Source organism: Harmonia axyridis, chromosome 4, assembly GCF_914767665.1.
Source record: "Harmonia axyridis chromosome 4, icHarAxyr1.1, whole genome shotgun sequence".
Classification (NCBI taxonomy): domain Eukaryota; kingdom Metazoa; phylum Arthropoda; class Insecta; order Coleoptera; family Coccinellidae; genus Harmonia; species Harmonia axyridis.
The window spans coordinates 15922948-15944236 of NC_059504.1; the positions used below are offsets into that span (position 1 = coordinate 15922948).

At 35.6% G+C, this 21289-nt stretch overlaps 1 protein-coding gene and 1 non-coding gene across 4 annotated transcripts in view; one reads left to right on the top strand and one right to left on the bottom strand.

Moving 5' to 3' along the window:
• LOC123678103 (T-box transcription factor TBX20-like) overlaps positions 1 to 21289 on the bottom strand; it is a 79912-nt gene that overhangs the window by 36108 nt on the left and 22515 nt on the right. The gene's annotated exons all lie outside the window — the stretch shown is intronic.
• Positions 10704 to 10794, top strand: Trnay-gua. The gene is given in 2 exon segments: positions 10704 to 10740; positions 10759 to 10794. It is a non-coding gene; the product is annotated as a tRNA-Tyr (tRNA).

Genomic DNA, 21289 nt, shown 5'->3' on the forward strand with positions numbered 1-21289 from the left:
TTCGGTGTTCTCACGTCCTTTAGCCAAAATGTTGAAGTTCTATTTACATGGTTAGGACTATTGAAATAAGTATAGACCAATTTGAACTAAGTTAACGTTTCGTCTATATATTTAAACTTTATCAATGCCATTGCCTTGTACAGAACCTGAGTATACAGAGAATATCTGTACTCAGATAATTTCATTGTATTCGACCAAATTAACTTGCCTTCATAAAGTCTAAATATATAGACGAAACGTTGGCTTAGTCTAAATTGGTCGACTTATTTCAATAGTCCTAACCCTGTGAATCGAATTCCAAAAGTAAGTTGGAAAAGTAAGAATATGAAAACACTAACTTTGTATAATATATTAGGTGTACAACTATGCTTCCGCCGTTTTGCATAGATGGCTGTAGCGGTAAGTGGTGGTCGAAATAAATAGCTCGTAGATGTCATACAATAAGCTTAGGTATTTGTAAACACAACGCCATCGAAATATTAGTCGATTTGTATCTGCATCAAAAAGTTATTCTCGATTAAACATGTCAGCTTACGAGCCAAATTCTCGTCATTTGCGGAAGGTTTTAATTCTCTGCTTTGATATGAAGAAATTTGCTGCTGAGGCTCATTGAATGCTCTCAAATACCTATGGTGAGGCCGCTATTAGTGGAAGAACGTGCCGAGAGTGGTTTCAACGTTTCAAGAACGGTGATTTTGAAGTCGAAGACCATCATGGAGGTGGAAGAGAGAAGGTTTTCGAAGATGCAGAATCGGAGGCATTACTTGGTCAAGACTCGTGTCAAACGCAACAAGAATTGGCAGGATCATTGGGAGTGACGCAACAAGCCGAGGGAATGATTCAGAAACAAGGAAATTGGGTGCCCTACGAGTTGAAGTTGAGAGATGTTGAACAGCGTTTATTTGCTTGTGAACAGCTGCTTGCAAGCTGATGGAAGGTATTTCTGCATCGCATTGTAACTGGAGAAGAAAACTGGGTTCATTTCGATAATCCCAAGCGCAGGAAATCATGGTGATATCCAGGCCATGCTTCCACGTCGATGGCCAAACCAAATATTCACGGTTTCAAGGTCATGCTCAGTATTTGTTGGTACTATCTCGGCGTAGTGTATTATGAGTTGTTCAAACCGACTGAAACAATCACAAGCGATCGTTATCGAGCGCAATTAATGCGTTTGAGCCGAACATTGAAAGATAAATGGCCGCAATACAACGAGAGACATGTTAAAGTGATTTTTCAGCATGACAATGCTAGACCTCATGTTGCGAAAGTGGTCAGGACGTACCTAGAAACGTTGAAATGGGAAGTCCTACCCCACCCGCCGTATTTTCCACACGTTGCTCCCTCGGACTATTACTTGTTTCGATCAAAGGCACACGGCCTGGCTGACCAGCACTTCCGGTCTTATGAAAAAGTGAAAAATTGGATCGATTCGTGGATCGCTTCAAAAGATGATCAGTTTTGTCAACGCGAGATTCGTACGCTGCCCCGAAGATGGGGGAGTAGTGGTCAGCGATGGATAATACTTTGAATCATAAATGTATAACCAGTTTTTCACAATAAAGCCTCGAAGCAAAGTTGTACGCCTATGTACAATATTGTTTGTATTCCTTCCTTTTTGTTCCTGACTGAATTTCTACACATGTAATTTTTGTTGAATTTGTTGAATTTGTTGAATTTTGACTCCCTACGCGATCGCCTTCTCAGCCACGAAGATCCTCGCCCTACATTGGGTATGGTCCATATATCGCCGATAATTTCAGAGCGGTTACTAGTGGTTTTCAATGTTTCAGGTAACCTGCTTCGTATTTACGGACCGCTTGACACTTCTCATTGGTCAACCAAATTTTCTATTGACAGAATTTTGTTATAAATTTGTAAATAGCGAAAGGTTCTTAATGGCTCTGAAGGGTATTTGTTTTATAATTGAAATAATAAAGTTGATGAGTGTTAGATGTAATGAAAAATTGTTCATAAACAATAATCTGAAAATTAAAATGACCTTACCAGATTAAAAGGACGGTTGCTCTGGTGACAGATAACTCACCGAAGTTTGAGGAAATAGTCACCGGTTTTGGAGGAATTTGACATATACGTACCACATACTTACAAACCATAGGTGATATACAGACCATAACCATTATGAGGGAAATATACATTCTAAGATACAAAATTATGACATCACGTTTTCCAAATCCTTCTTATTTCGAGATCAAGCCGGCTGACATCTCCGGCGCACCGCATGGCATTTCGGTGGTCCAAAAATAGCCGATTAGCCATAGAAGAGCAAACGTCAGCGTCCGTCCTGCATACCAAGCGCTTCAAACGGTGTAATTGCCCTTTCAATCTCTCTCTCTCTGGGACGTCGCGGCCACAGAAAATAAGATCAAAATTTTTATTAATCGTCTATGGTCGGTCGTAAATCGGGCACTTTCAACGCTATCAGCCGTTTCGAAATTGAATTTATTCGGTATCTAGACGGCAGATGCAACGCCACACCAAGAGAACTAATGAGATCTAGATTGCTGTTGCCGAGGTTTTTATCTTTTGTTTTGTTGGGGCAATTAGAAAGGCGGCGTTATTGAAAAAGATAATTGCGTGGTGGAGAGGAAACGGGCGCTGGCCATCTTGATTTTCTTGTGAAGGAGAGGGAGCGGTTCTTGTGGATTTGGTCTGTGGGGTTTTTAAGTTGAGAATAAATGAAAAAAGTCGAAACAAATCAGTTCGGTCCCTGGAAGATATTCTATGGTTCTGAGGGTTAACACTTAATGGATCAATTCTATCCAGTAAAATATCAAAATTATGACGATATTGTTCCAAGACCTTTACTATCTACTATATATGTATAAGGGTGTTTCCAAATTAGAAGTGAACTTTGAAGGAGGTGTTAGTATCAATAATTTGTTGTCGATTGAGCCATATTTGTTGATTACCGAAAATCAGTTTCCGAGATATTTGAATTCTTGTATTTTTAAAAAATTTCTAACCTTACTTCATTTTTCCTCAATTTTTCTACGTTGACCAATATTGGAAATGTTGGAAAATATATTCATGAATGATGTTTGAAATGACCTTCACCATTCCTTATTCAATCATGTGCCTTCTTTCTTATTTCTCCAGTTGTTACTTTTCGCCTGAAATTTAATCTCAATTTTCTCGCTGCTTCTTCTATTCTAATAGTGTTAGGTTCAGACTTCTGGCTGGCCACGAAAATAATCTTAAGTTATTATCTAATTTAGTCAACGAAGAAAAAATTGACGAAAAATAAAGTGAGCCGATGAAGCTTTCAAAAATTACAAGAACTCAAATATCTCGAAAACTGTTAATTATGGGTCAAACGACAGCAAATGAGCCATACTAACACGTCCTCCAAGGTTCAAATCTAATTCCGAGTCAGCCTGTATTTTGATATATACTTTTTTTTTCTAGAAATACATCCTTTCCCTACTTCCATTTTTGGACACCCTAGGCCAACTGAAAGAGATAGCAATCTCAACAGGTACTCTTAGATCTTCTGTCTTACTCTTCAGTGAAATGGATATACAAATCAACATTTGAAATTGAAATAATAATTTAAGAGAATTCTATTTTTTATTTTGACTAATGTTAAATCTATTCAATAAAAAATTTGTTTAAATTATACTGGCCAAATGAGTCTGCTTGATGAAGGCAATTTAATATGAACATCAAAATTATGACAATATTGTGACCAAACGTTCACTATATGATATATCTTTTTGATATATACTTTTTTGTCTAGAAATACAATTCTAACTGACATAATATTAAAAAGAATTGAACGAAAAATAAATTATCCAAAATTGTACAATTGTCAATAATTTAATAACTGTCTACTCAATTTGTGCTCTCTCTCAAACTAAAAATCATTTTTGAATTGCTCGTTCAATTTTTGGTCACTCATACTTTTTTTCGTATGGGACTTCAATGCATCATCAAAAACTATCTGATAATAGATAATTTTGATTGAAGAAATGAAAAAAAAACGCGTTAAGATGTTTTTTCAACAATATTGATTCTCAAGGGTACATAATTTGTACTTGAATTAATGTTACATTGCTGACATAAAGGTAGTAGGTAATAATTTTGAACGAAAGAGCAATTCCACCAATTGGATCTTTAAACCATCAGGAGCCATAACGATTACAATATCGTTTTCGATGATGAGGCTCACCTCTAAAGTTGATGTTGACCGAGATGTTGACCTTTACGAGCCAAATTGAATTGCTAAAGCTCGTTTTATGGAAGGTTGATCAAAGCAAATGTCAACTGATCAATTGTCAATAATCCATGTATTTGACAGCTGATTAGATTGACATTTGGTGTTACCAACCTTTCAGTTTCTGAATGATCTCACAACAATTTTTACTTTATACGTAAAGCTCCCCATACAATCCAAGATCATCCTTCACACCACAAATCCGCATTAATTTCTACCGATGTATATCTCTTAATTTCGCATTTTCGTATTATTCATAAGCATTAAGCCACTGAACAACACTTCCTCCGCTTCCCCGAATTACTAGACATGCGATTTCTTAATTATTCAACGTTAAAACAGTCTTTAATTGCGTACTTAAGGTAATAAATGATCCAATTCGTTCGAGATCGATCTGCCTCGCTAATTGGCAAAGAACCATCTGCTTTGCCTATCTTGGGACCACACATTTATTTTTACTACTCACTGTCAGCGTGCCTCGTATTTTTTTTTAAGCCAGCAACGGCGTATACCTCCGTTCTAATTAGTATTCATCGAAAATTGCTTCTGTGAACACTTTTTTTGGGAGTTTGATGGGTCTTGAGGTTCGTTAATTAGTTGAAAGCACACCTGATGCTTGTGAAATTGTTGGGATGAAGAGCAAATAAGTTGGATTTTTAGGTGGAAATAGGAAAGAATTAACAAAGAAAAAATAATTTCAAAATGTATTTGACTACGACATAAACTTGCGTAATTGTCGAGTATTTACTTGTGAAAAATCATACAACGAAGCCTCAAATTTCTATCTTGATAATCTATACTCTATGAAACGTCACAAATTATTTTAGCAAATCCATAGAGTAATAAACATAATAAACATAGAAAAAGGGAACATATGTCATTTTCAGTAAGCAAATTTTGTCCCCAACATGAACTATCAAATTTAACATGAAGCGCGCGGAAATAAAAACATATTAGTGATCTGATATTTCACTCAATTCGCGAGTTTCTCCACGAAGAACGCACTTTTTATGTCCCATAGTGAATCGACGTTTCCTATCAATTCAAAATATATTGAGATGAATACCTTAATATATCAGAAATTCAGAAAACAAACTTCAAGCGCGCCAAACGACATGAAACAACCGAGGAGATCAAAAGTTGCCAAACCTTGGATTTCAGCAGGTAGATACAGAAAATGATAAATATTTTGCTTATTATAAATTCGACAATTAGGAAGATCATCGGATTCCAAATATTCAAATTTGCATATTGTTTGAGTTTGAGTTTTTGGATCTGAAATTAATTATTTGTACAGAGTTGTAAGGGATGTTGTTCTAGCAAGGAAAATTCCCAGGACGCGTAATCTCTAGTTTAGGCGATGTGAATTGGCCACCAAGATCTTGTGATTTATTGTCTTTGGTTTTTTTTTGTGAGGTTAGTCTAGGTTAGGTTTTAGGTGAGTATCTATTTTAGCCTAGTTCATTAATTTTCCTTCGTCACTCCCATTTCAATTTTGATTTGATGTATTGCTGTTTAACCTTTCTATGGCATTGCAATTATTGTAGAAAATGGCATCAAAACACCGAACCACCAAATTGAAGACATTGTGAGTTCGCCCAATCAAGTTTTTTTTGTTGTTATATTTGGCCCAACCAATTCGTCGAAATTTATGCTACCAGCGAAAGTTCCGCTCAAAACTGCCGACGCGTCACGGTGTGCAGCAAAACAGCTTAAAATATTAATTAAAAGGCCTTTAGCTCCGACAGCATCGTTGATTGGTGGCTTTCTGGGCGTTAATAGAATACGAGGGTAGCCGAAAAACGTCGAAATAAATATAATCGTGACAGCCGTTCCGGTAAATATCGCATGAGGTATGATTAAGGGTTCTGTTCGGTATCCCACGACCAGCAACCTGTTAGTATATTTCTCACTTATGTGAAGCGGGCCGCTACGCAGATGGTGGACGTCTTGGGCTCGGGCTTTTCGGGTGAAAAATTGTGGTTTGGACGTTTATCTTGAAATGGGATATTGAGGGATTTCGTTCTTAATATGTGTAATTTGGCTGATTGACGTTACCACATTTTCTCATCATGGTTTGAGGTCCTCCCAGTTCGGAAATGTTAATTGAATGTTGAAATGTGGATTATTATAGTGCCTGAATAACAATCCGAAATATTTTAACCCTTAAATATCGAATTGCTTCGAATTTTCAAGCTAGAAAAATCACATACCAAATGCCCTATTTAGAAAATGACATGCAATTAGTTCTCACATCAGGTAGTCATTAAAAACGCTCTTGGGGTTTTTGAAGACAAAATGTAAAATTCCAGTACTATCACGTCACACAATAAGTTCCGGGCCTGGCGCATATATGGCACGTCAATGTTTTTATCAAGCTTCAAAATTTACGTGTCAAAATTTTGAAACATACAGTTGGGATTGGATATCAGAGTAATAAGCATAGACAGAGGGAGCATATGTCATTTCAGTAAGCAAATTTTTCCCCAACATGAACTTTCAAATTTGACATGGAGAGCGCGGAAATGAAAACATATCAGTGATACGATATTTGAATCAATTCGCGAGTTTCTCCACAAAAAACGCACTTCCGATGTCCCATAGTCAATCAAAGTTTCATATTAACTCAGAATATATTGAAATAAATACCTAAATATAAAAGAAATTCAGAAAACAAATTCCAAGCCCGCCGAAAGACGTAAAACAACCGATGACACTAGGAGAGCAAAAGTTGCCAAACCTTGGATTTCAGCAGGTAGATACAGAAAATAATAAATATTCTGCTTATTATAAATTCGTCAATTAGGAAAAATATGCGATTCCAAATATTCAAATTGCATATTTAATCAGAAATCATTCCAATAAATATATTTCATTCAATATAATATACATTCATAACGATATAATGAAATTATGGATTTGAAAATGAATCACAATCCGACAACGTAATCTTACCATGTTGGGGACATGTAAAAATTGAGTACACTCCCTCTATCTATGTTTATTACTCTATGGATTGGATCGAGATATTGAAGGTTAAGTGATGCTACATTTATTGTTGTTTGAAAAATGGATTATAAACGAGTTTCTAGTTTTGATAAGGAACTGTTTTTGATGAAAAAAGATTATGTGCAAGCAAAGCAATGGCATGATTAATGTTTGTCAGACGATGCTCCATCGACAACAACAGTTTAAAGATGCTTCAGCGAAAGGAATTTGACTTCTATACAGAAGTGATTACCGAGGTTGAAGCCTATTTCGAAAAAAAGAGGAATCTTTCAACAGAAATGGCGGATCAGTTCTTTTGATAGTAATTTGATGATAAGTTCTTTGTTGAAACCGATCTTGAAAAAGATCAGAATTGAAGAAGATCGATTTGTTTAGGTACTTCATTCAATAACGTGAAGAACACACTGTCGGTTCTGGTTCTGCTTCTGCATTGACGTCAGCCAATTTTTACACTTCCTTGCCAAGGGTGTTAAAATGTTTCACATGAACCAGATACAAACATTGTACCTCATATTAATCACCTGAAACTGTTGATTTATAAACGTAAATGTTTGCCTTGCGTCGACCAGCAATCATAAACAGGTCTGTGATATGGAAGAACGTAAATATTATGGTCATTTATCGTAAAAATTTTGTGAAAAAATTAATACCTGCAGTTTACGCTGACAGGTATATTACAGGAAGTTAGTTCAGTAGTGGGTGTTTTTGATGAAACTATTAACGAAGACGATGAAAAATTTCGCGTTGAATATTTATCTTAGAGGTGGATCTGGCGTCTACGTCGATTTAGATTAGCAGTTAGTTTCGAGGAGATAAATAAGGTTAGAATTGGATTAAATTACCTAAAAAATGATTTAAATTCTTCAATTTAAATCATTTTACCTCTTCAGGTGAACACTTTCTTTTTGGGTTGAGACTTGTTAGATATGTGTATCTAACAAAATACTGGGTGTTACAGAATTGAAGGTACAAAGAAAAATGAGAGATTCTTCGGATAATTTCGAGAAAAGAAGTCCTATAAACATAGGCCCGCAAACGCTTTATTTTTGAGTTACAGGGTATTGCTTGTATTCCTGTTTTTTGTGGTGATTATACCTACAAGTTTATCGAATCTTCTCGTATATTAATTTTCACTGAAGATTGGGTGAATAGGTGCCAAAACTAATAGAAAAATTTATTCATCACAGCTTACTAACTGGATCTTCATAATAATTTGGATTTTCCTGAAGATTACTAGACAATTGTTTGAATGTTTTTTCTCCAATTCGATAGCAGATACGACAAAACTACAAGAAACCAAAACTTATAGTACCTATTGGACCAAAGTTTCTTTTTACATTTTCCCAAACTGCCAGTGGTGCATCAAAAAACATTTGGTTGGAAAGAAGCGGATACTGTTCCAGTAAAAATAGCACCCTATAGATTTGCATTCAAAATTAGTATTTCACATGGGGAAAACTCCAGATTGGAATATCTGTGCCTAATTTGAGTTAAATATCTTGTGAAGGGAAGGAATGCGAGAAAAAACTTTGAAAAAGATCAAACTTCAACACTGTATTCTGAAAACAAAACGTCTTATCTTATCGAAATCTTCTTCTTCTTCTTCTTAATTTAAGCCTAGGGCTTGTATATTCCACTTTAGTCCTCGGTGGATGTATCGAAATCCAAATACAGAATTGAACTTCACGTAGAAAATGAACTCAGAGTAATCATATCTAACATGGAACCAAATTTAGAGCCATTAGTTAGTCCTCAAAGTGTTTCTTTGTCATTGTAAAATAAAATATCAATGAATATTTTTCTAAATCTTTCTCTATCATTTCATTTTTAATCTCTTGTGCACCCCCCCATCACTGTTTGAAAAACGCTGCTATAGGCAATCTGGTCGAAGAAAGAGCGCTGAAAAACGTACGAAGAACTGTAGAAATCCTCCGATCGAGACGATAAAAATATCGCTCTTTCTCCCCAAATTGGCACCTCCACCCAAACCACAGAGAACAATGGCCAGAGAAAAAAAATTTCCGGATGACTTATTGCCGGTGTCAACACGAACCTAACCTCACACCCGAATCGAAATCTGAAAATCGATTAAAAAAGAAACATGATCAGTGTTAATTTGCCGCCCTGAAATTACAGTACCGCAAACGCAAAGTGTAACATTTTGAGTTATGGCCCTCTCTTCTCGCAGGCAGACCAGACCAGTCCGACCATCTGGGCCGGGGACTGTTATTGCGCGATGTTATAATCGATTGGACCCGAGGCCGTCGAAGATAGCGGCCTCTAAAAGCCTATAATTTCGAGGCTAATTTGTTCCGATATCGGATCAGATCTTCGATCTAAAGAAGGGAGGAGATATAACTCATGATGGGTAACATAGACGTCCGAAGAATGGTCCTATCTTGACGATGAAGTCCTGAATCGGTGTTTAATTGTTATGTCTGGTCGAATTTATCTTGAAGTTTTAGGTTTCTCCATAGTTTTGGATGGAGCTTGATAAACTGTGGGTTAGAGTTAGATAAACTGTGGGTTGGAGCTAGATGAACTGTGGGTTGGAGCTAGATAAACTGTGGGTTAGAGCTAGATGAACTGTGGGTTGGAGCTAGATAAACTGTGGGTTGGAGCTGGAGATTCTGTGACAACGAAATGTCACATTTCGAAGAAGAAAATCGATGCACGGCCATAGAAGTTCCCACAATTCGAAATTCTCTCCTTCAGTAATCACTTGACGCACAAATAAAAATTTCACGAGGTGTCACACATCAAGATAATTCCGTAAGCAGAATGACATCGTTTTCTCACATCAATTACAAAATCAAAACTCACACGAGATCCCCGAGGCAATTCCCCCGATGTATGTTTCACTGAAATTCAAATTCGATAATGCGAAACGAGCACAGAGAACGGAAGTGACGTTTGGTTGACAGACCCCACGTTGCCCCAGACGTAAAGTTGACGTACAAAACACAGTTTGCCGAAAATTACACGGGGACGGTACAGCTCTAATGAATGCCGTAATCCCAAGGGGGCCCGGGAACGGGGGCCTTCGGTGGAAAGCGGAGGCTCTCAATAAAATTAATTGGCGGTAAAAATTCCAACCCTTGAGAATTTAAACGAGTGATAAGAGAAGGAATCAACAGGAAAAATATAAAATGTAAAGTCGGTAGATAATGAAAATGGTGGAAATGAGGAGGGGGGAAAAAGAGATGAAGATTGAGATGACATTCGGAAGCTTGTCTTTTGGATGGATGGTTTTTTTAGCTGATTCTTCTGGTTTTGGGTCGTAAAATAAGTTTCAATAAGTTCAGAAGTTATTTCAAATATCCTCAATAATCCGAGAGTTGAGTTAGATATTGAAATATCATTATTATCAGTTACAGTTATAACGGAGATCTAGTCTAGAACGTTTTAAGTTAACCTTTAGATACTGGTCAACATTTTTGCACATTTTAAGCAACAACCTTCGATAGCTCAGTTGGTAGAGCGGTGGACTGTAGAGGAAAGAGAAAGTTGATATCCATAGGTCGCTGGTTCAAATCCGGCTCGAAGGAATCTTTTTTTTGCACTTGGCGATGGATATGTCAATATGTATTGCCGATGGATATCTCAATATGTATTGCCAACTTTACACTTTAGTTTATTATTTTCTCTTGAATCGGAGAATACTCAAGCGCATAATATGATATTTAAAGTGAATAACTAGCATCACAAGTTTTAGCCGTCGGCATTCACCAAATATTAATACAACTTGTCACACTAAAATAGTTCCTTCCGGCCTCATGAATAAATTTAAGAACATCTTCTCTAGCCAGAACTTTGCATTGTTTCTTTTCTTGTTCTTGTTTCTTTATCATTGAAAATTTGGTCCAATGCCTCATGACGCATGTCCAGAGGCAAGTCATCGCCGTCAGGCATAAGCAACTTCTCAATGCTCTTGGTAGATGAATAACAATTATTTTATCTCACATCAACACAAAAAAAAAATTTGCAACTCGAAAAATTGAGAGAACAAATCATTAAAAATGTTGAAACATTGGTCTTTATTACTGGATATGATCTGTTGAATTTCGTGGCCATCCAATTGAAAATAATCAAGAAAAAAAATAGATATTCGACTTAAATTTGGCATAAATATTCCAATTTTAAGTTTTCATCATGTGATATGTCAGTTTTGAATGCAAATCTATAGGATGATTTTTTTTCTGGAGTAGAGTCCTCTTTTTTCTTCCATTTTTTTTTTGATGGACCACTGGTGGTTTGAAAAAATGTAAGAAGAATCTTTGGTACAGTACTACACTTTTGGTTTTTTGTAGTTTTGTCGTAGTTGGTACCCATTTCTAAAAAAACGCTTTCAAACAATTCTCTAGTTATACCATGAAAATCCAAATTATTTAAAAATCCAGTTAGTAAGCTGTGATGAATAAATTGATTATGAGTTTTCGTACTTAACTAATAAGATTCATTTGAGTTCTTGTCAAAAAAGGGCAATTCAACTCAAACAACCATTGTTCATAGAATTTTTTTTTTTAGTTATCCAAAATATCTCTCATTTTCCTTTGTACCTCCAATCTAGGAACACCCAGTGCAAAAATCGAAAACTGAAAAAACTCTGGAGCCGAACCTGCCCCACAGAGGCGTCAAAACCCGCACCCGTCCCTCAAAAAATCCCATCTCTACACTATCGCGTATCCTTCTCGATGCAGCAGCTCGAAACTGGCATTTCGCTCTATGGCCCGACGGTCCATAAAGCCTCGAATATATTCCCGAGAACGAGTAGTTGGATTATGCATAATCTGGCATGAGTTTCCTGAAAGGTAGTTGAGGGAGATGAAGAGACGATCGACCCCGGGGCCGTATGAGGAGGCGTACCATAATAACGGATCCCTTACAACCCGAGACCGTGGTAATAGGAGAAGTTAGAGCTGCTGGGAAGTGTCGAGCCGCGGACAGACCACACACAGGCTGTATGAAAGCTAGACGAACACACTGGACGACAAATAACGCGTCGCTCGATAAGTCTCGGACTTGGTGAACAGATGGCACTGCGAGTTTCAGATAACTATTTTTCTCGTTGGTACCAAGATTTAAAGGATGCGCGTCAAAATTTGAAACAATAATCGAGATATTAAAGGTTAAGGGCCAGTTCCATAATCGAAAGTCTCCTTTTACATGAAAAGTCTGCTTTACAAATGAAACGTGTTCCATAAACCAATTTCGAGGTTTAAGAAAGCTTTGATATGCCCTTCATCATAATTCATAAAGTCTGGTTAGTTGCTTTTTATGGAAAGATAAAGGAGACTTTTCATTAGCGCATGCTCTTTGCCTACGAATCATAACCTCGGCCTGTTGTGTCAATTATCTACGTTCATTTTCACTTTATACACCAAATACTATATAAAATTTTCTTCATTTGTCAACAACATTTCAATTTCTTTGGAATAGTACCAAATTCAAGCAATAGATCACTAGTAATCAGAATAGCCAACTCTAAATAACCCGCATTTTCCTAAGCTTTCCAAGCTCTCTTTAAAGGAGACTTTCTAATGGAGTGATCTTTATAAACTATTTCTTCATGAGAAAAAATACTGTTGTGCAAGCAAAAAATTGGATTTATAAGGCTTCAAAGTCTGCACTTTCGACAAAATCGGTTAAAAAGTGGTATGTTGAGTTGAAAGTTAGTTAAAGAACCATCAACGATGTTAAACGCTCTGGTCACCCAAATTCGGCAATCGTTTCAGAAAACATCAAATGGTTAGAAGTTTTCCTCGGAGAGTTTCCGTCGACCGCCACGTTTCGACGACTTCATCTAACCAATCGCAATTCTATCAATGGCGTAGCTGGGTGGAGGTACGCGTTTACTACAATTGCGATTGGTCGTCGAAACACGGCGTTCGACGGAAACTCTCCTAGGAAAGTGTACCTTGAGATAGCGGTGGAGTTGAAGACATCAGAAGGCAGTGTAATCACACTATTTTGTGTAAACATGAGAATGTTTTGTTAGAAATAGGTTCGAACCGCTGATCATAAGCAACACGCAGTATCGATGTTTAGAGCGTCAACTGAGTGAAAAGCATTCAGTGAATGCCGTCCAAACCGAGCAAAATCTCAAAAATCAGCTGGCAAGATTACGCCATCCGTACTTTGAGACATGTAAGGTATATTGAACATTAGCTATCTTGACGAAGGTAAAACCATAAACGAAATTGGATCGATTGAATGCATAAGTTGAAAAAACCTACCTCAATTATAAAAAAAAAAATTATTTTTCTTCAAGGCAATGCCCCTTATCAAAAATCAATAAAAACCATGGTCAAATTGAACAAATTGCGCTTCCATCTATCCTCAGATCTGGCCTTCAGTGATTATTGTATTCTTGACAACCTCTTAAGATTGCTGCAGGGAAAAAAATTTGACTGCAATGAAGGAGTACTTATTGAGGTTGAAGCCTATTTCGAAAGCAAAGTCGAATATTCATACAGAAAAGGTATTGCAATGTAAGAGAGGCATTGGAGTATATGTATCACTTTTGATGGTAGATGTTGACGAATGAAGTCCAATTTAAAATACAAATTGTGTTTTCACTGCTTAGACCATACTTTTGAAATTATTGCATAGGAATTTATGGAAACAGGCCATCTTTGATGATAGAAACGGAAATTTTTCTATGAAAATGGTGAGTGTATTTCCTGAAACTGCTAAACAACTCAGCAGCAATGTATAAATTTGTGACCTTAGAAAATTTGATATATTTCACATTTATTGGTTTACAAATATATGAAATAATCGAAATTGGCTATATCCCAGACATTACCAGCTTAACATTCAGGATAAATGTCATTGTTTGCAGTAAAATTTACAAAATGGCGAAGGTGCTAGTCCTTCAATTTGTTTACATACAACTCAAAAAACTAACTTCAATAATACTTCAAGGTATTGAACAATGCTGAATATAACACGATGAGAATATACTACGAGCAAGAAAGTAGTCGAATGAATTTTACTTCTTCAACTAGAAATAAAATTACAATTAGGAAATCCCATTAGATCACCACATCTTAATTCCTTTCATCTCTAAACACCCAACAACAAAATAATTGCTGAAAGTCGTGCACAAATTTTCCCATAGAGAGTTTAACGAAATCCAATAGTTCCCAATGACCCTTATTATTGCCAACTGAAAGTGAAAGAAAATCATAAAAATAATGCGGTTGAGTTGTTTTAATTATTATGGTCGTGAACGCATAGAAAAACCTGCTAATTTACCAACCCGGTAGACAGAGTGTGCTTTGCTTGAAAAACCGTGAAATTCGCAAAGGCTGAACTGCTTTCAAATGCACTAACATTAACACTTTTTCACACTATCAATAGAGCAAAGCGAAAGCAGGCTGGATTCTAGGAATCAGATAACGTACTAGTGAGGTTTACATGGTTTGATTATTGTTATGCAGATATTTCATTAGCAGGAGGTATATCAAACCGTCAGATGAAAATTGTATAGGATTGGAAGAGTATTATCGATGTTCGTTGAGTGTAGAAAGTTCTTATTGATTTTATACTCCATTATCAATAGAATAGAATAGACATCTTCATTTCTAGTTAATACAATTCGCAATAAGAAGAATAGTGTCAAAAAAGAAAAATGTACAACTTACTAAAAAATTCTCTTGAATTATTTGACTCTATAATAATAGATAATTATCTCTTTAACAATTTTAATTTTTTTGTATTTGTTTTCCTTCTGAGGAAATTTGGTGATCTATTTAACATTCTCAGGCAACTCAATGGCAAACTTTCTCACTCAAATCATTTCCGAAATAGTTGTTATTTCGAAAAATCAATTCCGGAATTCTTGGATGTACAGACTGTGAGAGTCTTATGGTCTCTAAATAAACCTCTACAAAAATTCTCTATACCTTCTTCTGGGACTAGGTAATAAAGATGTTATTAATATTTCTATTCGATCAATAAAAAATTATTTCTCTATTTCTGTATCGTAATCAGTGCATTACAGTTCTAAAAACAGTGCTGTAAGGAACTTATTACAGCATCGTTTTCAGATATATTTTTTGTTTTGTGGTTGTCTATGCTGACTTCCAATCCTATTAAATTTCAACAAACAACAATAATTGTCAATATAACATAATTTGGGGATATAGAGAAATGATTTGCTACATATCCGCAAATTCTCATAATTCTAGTAGTGTTAAATCGATTTCGTCAGATATAATTCACGAATTTAATGTGTAATTGTAAAGTATGTATAAATTCGAAACATACGATTCATATTCAAATTCCGTTATCTGTCAATTTTCTTAACAGTCACACCAACTGCCAAGATACAATACAAAAGTCACTAGGATATATAATCTGAATTTTTCATTGAATTTCGACAATAATTCGCAAAACTTGACTGAAATAGAGAAAATATCGTCTAATACTCGTTGCAGAAGGCAATTCCAACACTCATGCGTTCCAAAACTCGCTCCTTCGTCGCTCGTTTTCGAATTTCGCATTCGTGTTGGAATAGGAGCCCATTCTGCAACTTGTTTTAGAATATACTATTCAATATCTCATTCTCGATTCGAAGTAAGCAAAATAGTGTTCAATACTCGTAGTTCTTTCCTTAGTTATTTGGACAGCACTCTGATGGTATAACATAACGAATACAAATAGCTGTTTGTAAATTCTAAATCTGCTCCACCAATCTTTAGCTGTTCTGGGATATTTTGTTAAAGATATTATTGTGAAGCATACAATACTCGTTTTTCCATTGTTGAGTTGCAGTTTTTGACAATGTAGCCATTTTTCTATTCTGGTGGAAATATCAGTATTTTTTTTAATAATTGTGCATCCCTTAGTCATACATTGGTATCATCAGCAAACAACACCATCAGTTCTACAATGCTTCTCCAATCAATTAATTAATATATGTATATGAAAAATAAAATATGTCCTAATATGCTCCTTGTGGTATGCCTTCCTTGCTATGATTTTATTTCCTATTCTTTATCTGTTTTCAAAACTCTTTGTTCTCACTGTGTTAAGTATGATCTGAACCGTTATAATAGCTGTCCTCTTTTTACATAAAGGTTCAACGTGCAAAAAATTAATGTACCTAATTGCATTCTATCTGTACTGATTGACTATATAAAGGGTCCTGATAAATGATGATGGGACCTATGTTTACCTATATATTCAGTGAATTCTAGTACAAGGATTTTATTCATACCACCAGCTTTTTTTAGTTATCTCTTTTTTCCAAATATGTATAAATAAAATCCTTGATTAAGAACCTGTGAGAATTCACTGAATGGGTAAAGGGTTATATAGTACTGCAACCTGGTCTAGGTTGATACCTAGACCAGGTTGCAGTACTATATAACCCTTTACACTTTTGAGGTGGACATGATTGTCCACCTCAAAAGTGTTTTCACCACTCTACTATGCCTTTTCCTATGCCTACCACGGAAAGGTTCTCTGATAGTAAAAGTCGTTTGTGCAGCTCCTTTTATAACAAGTTAATTGGCGTTTTTGTTTCCTTTGATTTCCGAGTGAGCAGAAACTCTGGCTCAAACATTTTTTTCTCGCCTAATTCATTGTTTTTTATTTCGACACTCGCATATCTATCTACAACTTCCATTCCTGAAGAATCCACCAGAGTAGTTCTCTTTTTTGTTCTCCTCTTTCTCTCGAAACCCTTCTTTTGCTGCCTTTTCCTTTGCTTACCACAGGAAGGTTCTCTGAGAGTGAAAGTCGTTTGTGCAGCTCCTTTTATGACAAGTAAATTGTCCTCATTGTTTCTTTTGGTTTCCGAATGAGCAGAAACTCAGACTTGAACAATTTTTCACGCCTAATTCATTGTTTTTTTCGACACTTCCATATCAAATTTGTATTAAAGACATTGGAGCTCAGTGAATTGAAGAATGGATTACTATGTCACATTCCTGACAGGGTCTTTTCAGGTTTTGAGTTTGTCTGCATGTATTTTCTCCTTTCTCCTCTCCTTTTCTCCTGAATGCAATCGCCGTTGTCCCAGATTCATGGAGATATCTCAAGCAGTTTCGAAGAAATCGATATGCCACAAAATTATGCCGGTCATCTTCTTGGTTGAGCAGTTTATTAACTAATTAGCGAGAGCATCATGCCCAAACTCCGTTACAGCTCGTTAAGTTTCCAAAATAGCGATATCCAATATGACACGCCGGGAGAATTCTTGTAACTCATCCGGACCTAGAGCTCAGGCCATTTCGAAAGTTATGTTTTCTTGGATATGAAACTGATATCTTCCTTTGATGTTCGGAAGGGTTCAGTCGAAAATTGCTACATTCGAAGTGTTGACGACGTGTGGTCTCATGAAATCGTCTCGGCGAAAATTTCTACGGGGGTCAGACGAAAAAGATTGAAAACAGAGGTACGATGAAGTGAAATTCTTTGATCTTACCGCTTTTTGGAGTATTTGCGCAAGCGGAAGCTACGTTAGATCCGTTAACGTCGAATTACGTCTGTCAAGGAAGACGGACATTAATTTTTTTTTGATAATACCCTTTTTTTTATTGTTTACTTGCTTTCAAAACAAAATATTCCGCATAGGTATTAGGTAATATATACGTAAAAATCATGTTGTAAAGGGATTTGCAATGAAAATTATTCAATTTGAAATTGTTATAATGGCAATAATATTTTCGGACATTTCTTATGACATTTGTGCGCCGTAGGTTATGCCTTTTGGAAAGATACACGCTTCTTAAATGTTTAGAAATTGTTGAAATGTCTTATCAAAATCAGGGCTTATTTTTGAATTGATAGAACAATTCATGGGCGGTATTATTCAGTGAATTGACTCGTAGAGAAATTTGAGAGTGATGATGCCAAGTATGGCTCAGTATTGCTACGGGAACTCTTGTATTGTGTAGGTAATGAAAATTCACTTTCAAATATGTCTACAATACGACGATTATTGAGTCTATTAACCGAATAATGTCGCCCATAAATTCTTCTTAAATTTCTCTTTATATTCACAAGTGGGCACTGATTTTGGTAGAACGATTTAAAGATGTCTTTGAAGCGTGTATCTTTTCATGATCAACTGGTATAACCTACTGTACACAAATGACGTAAGAAATATCAACACATAATACAGTGTTGCTATTATAATCTCTTATTGGAAATACCGTTATTATACTGAACCTAACCTAACCTAACCTACTGAACACAAATGACGTAAGAAATGTCAAAAGAATAATACACAGAGTTGCCGTTATAACCATTTCAAATTGAATTATTTCTATTGATAATACCTATTTTATATTGAACGGTTAAAACCTGTGTAAAATCATTTTGCCACAGTTCAAACTGTGCAGAATAATTCCACAAGCTAATAGACCGATAAAATCGGGCATATTCTATGGAAACGTAGAAAATACAAACTCAGAAGGCCATTTTGAAATGAAACAGTTCAACTTGGGCGTTTTTAGTATCTAATTAGTGAAAGTTTACTACCTATTCACAATAGTAGAAAAAGTAGCGTGCAACACGTACGAAAACGAGTACGAAAATTACTACTTACTCTTTTAGTTGCGACACTATTAAGAAATGTTCATTTTTTGCACCACATACACAATATAATATTATTTCCTTTTGTAATCAGTAATAATTTATGTCATTGAAGGTAATATTGGTTCGAGGCAAAGATAGATATGAATATCACACAAAATATAAAAATACAAAAGCCACATAATCGGTAGAACAAGTTCGCGAATCAACAATTAGAATAGAAATTCTTGAATTATTCTATCAAAATCGGTGTTTATTTGTGCAGAGAAATTTGAGAAGAATTCATGCTCAACATGAACGTCGTATTGTAGACAAATTTGAAAGTGAATTTCCTTATTCACAAGATACCAGTACTAAGTCGTACTCAGTACCATCTTCTTTGTCTACAATACGATGAATATAGTCGATTGTGTTGTCAATTTGTTTATTTCCATGATTAAATGACATAACCAATACAATTCCCTTTTTCTCTACAATTCTACAGCTATCGGACGTATAACAGAAATATTCAGAAGATTTGAAAGTGTGTAATGAAATTCACGTCTTGAAGGGTTTGAACTATCTGTTCAAAAATTAATTATTTTACGCTAGAGACCATCCATTTATATGAGGTTTTTACTATTATTCATTTTGAAGAGTTCGTCATTGCGGAAAGTCCTTATTTATTATTTTTTTTTGGAATGGAAAAAAGAATCAGATGAATTTTTATTGAAGAATAAATATATGCATGATATGAACAAACATTTATTTTTTTATGCATTGTCACATAAAAATATGAAGCAGTCTTGTCAAACGCTAAAAATACGGTTCTTCTAAAATTAAAAATAAAGACGTAAAAACGTATTATGAATTCTTGCATGTGGTAGAAAAGGACGGTAAATCAGAGGAACGTTTGAGAATGCCATGTGGTATATACCCCTCTTAAGTCGTTGGATTTAATCGTATCGTGTGTAGTGCATTCTAGGGTTGCATCATCAGGCTAGATCGACAGTTCTGAATCGACATGTGACCGGTACGTGAGTAGGAAGAGGTGCCAACAGAAAAAAATTCAACATATATTCCAAAAAAAACGCCCCAATTTCAAATTCCACATTCACACACATAGATAAACAAACCCGATGTACCGTCTTGAATTTTTAATCAGTTTGAACCCCGTCCGGGGTTCGATTATTCAAAGAAAAAACTAATTCCGGGTGGTGGTGATCAATCAAAAACGGCTACCGAACAGCGCACTGAATTTAAATATTTACACGGCGAGCATAAACAACGAATTAATTGTTTTATTTACGGCAATAGCTGGACAGTTAATTTTGATGGTGGTGTTGGAGGGGAGGGGGGGTTTGGTTCTGTTGGGCGGTAATTTCATTAGGACCCGATGTGTAATTAGACTTAATTTGAAGCTAATCAATCAGTTTCGTAATCAATCAGTCGCTTAAGACAGGTGGTACGGCCATTAGATCAGTGGCGCATCGAATTCGGGAGGTGAAAAAAAAAATTGGATTGGACCGCACAACATCTGGTAGAAGGAAGTGTTGGAAGGAACGGAAATGGTAAGTCCCCGGAAAAATTGTGAGTGGATTGAATTTGGGCGCCATGTACGGGTGTTGGTCGAAAATTAAAATGAAATTCTGGCTTTGGTTGATTATTTGTTTTTAAAGCCTTTTATATCTTAACATTATCTTTGAATGAACCTATATTGATTATTTGAAAACCATAATAAGAAAATTCATTCGGTTCATTTATAGTGTTTCATTATAAGATTTTCGTGGTTTCAACAATGGATAAATTTTTTTCAATTTCGCATTATGCAAAGAGTTCCTGAATTGGAGGTACAAGTAGAAATGAAAGATGCCTTGGATAATTTTAAGAAATAAAGTCCTTTGAAAATGAGCCCGCAAACTATTATTTTCGAGATACAGGGTGTATCAAAAGTATCAAGTATATCAAAACTTCATCACAGCTTACAAACTGAATCTTTATGAAAATTTGGATTTTCCTGTGGATTACAAAAGAATTGTTTGAAATTTTATTTCTTGAAAGTGGTAGCAAATTCGACAAAACTACAAGAAACCAAAAAGTCTAGTACTGGACTGAAGTTTCTTTTCACATTTTTGTAAACTACCAGTGGTTCACCTGAAATAGGTTCTGAAGAAAATAAACGGGCATTGTTCCAGAAAAAATATCATCCTGTAAATTTGCATTGAAAAATAGCATATAACATGATGAGAACTTCAAATTAAAATATCAATGCCAAATTTGAGTTGCAAAAATTTTTATTTAATTTAAACACTCTGTATAACAAAGCCTTTGCGGGCCCATGTTTTAGAAATTTTTGTTAAAATGATCTGAGGAATCTGTATTGTTCGTTTGTACACCCAATTGAGGAACAACCTGTATATATGTAGAATTTTGTGTATCCAGCTCTGTAATTGTATCGGGTGTCCCAAATTCGTTGTCTAGTGAGGTGATCAAAGAATCCGTTTGACCAAGAAA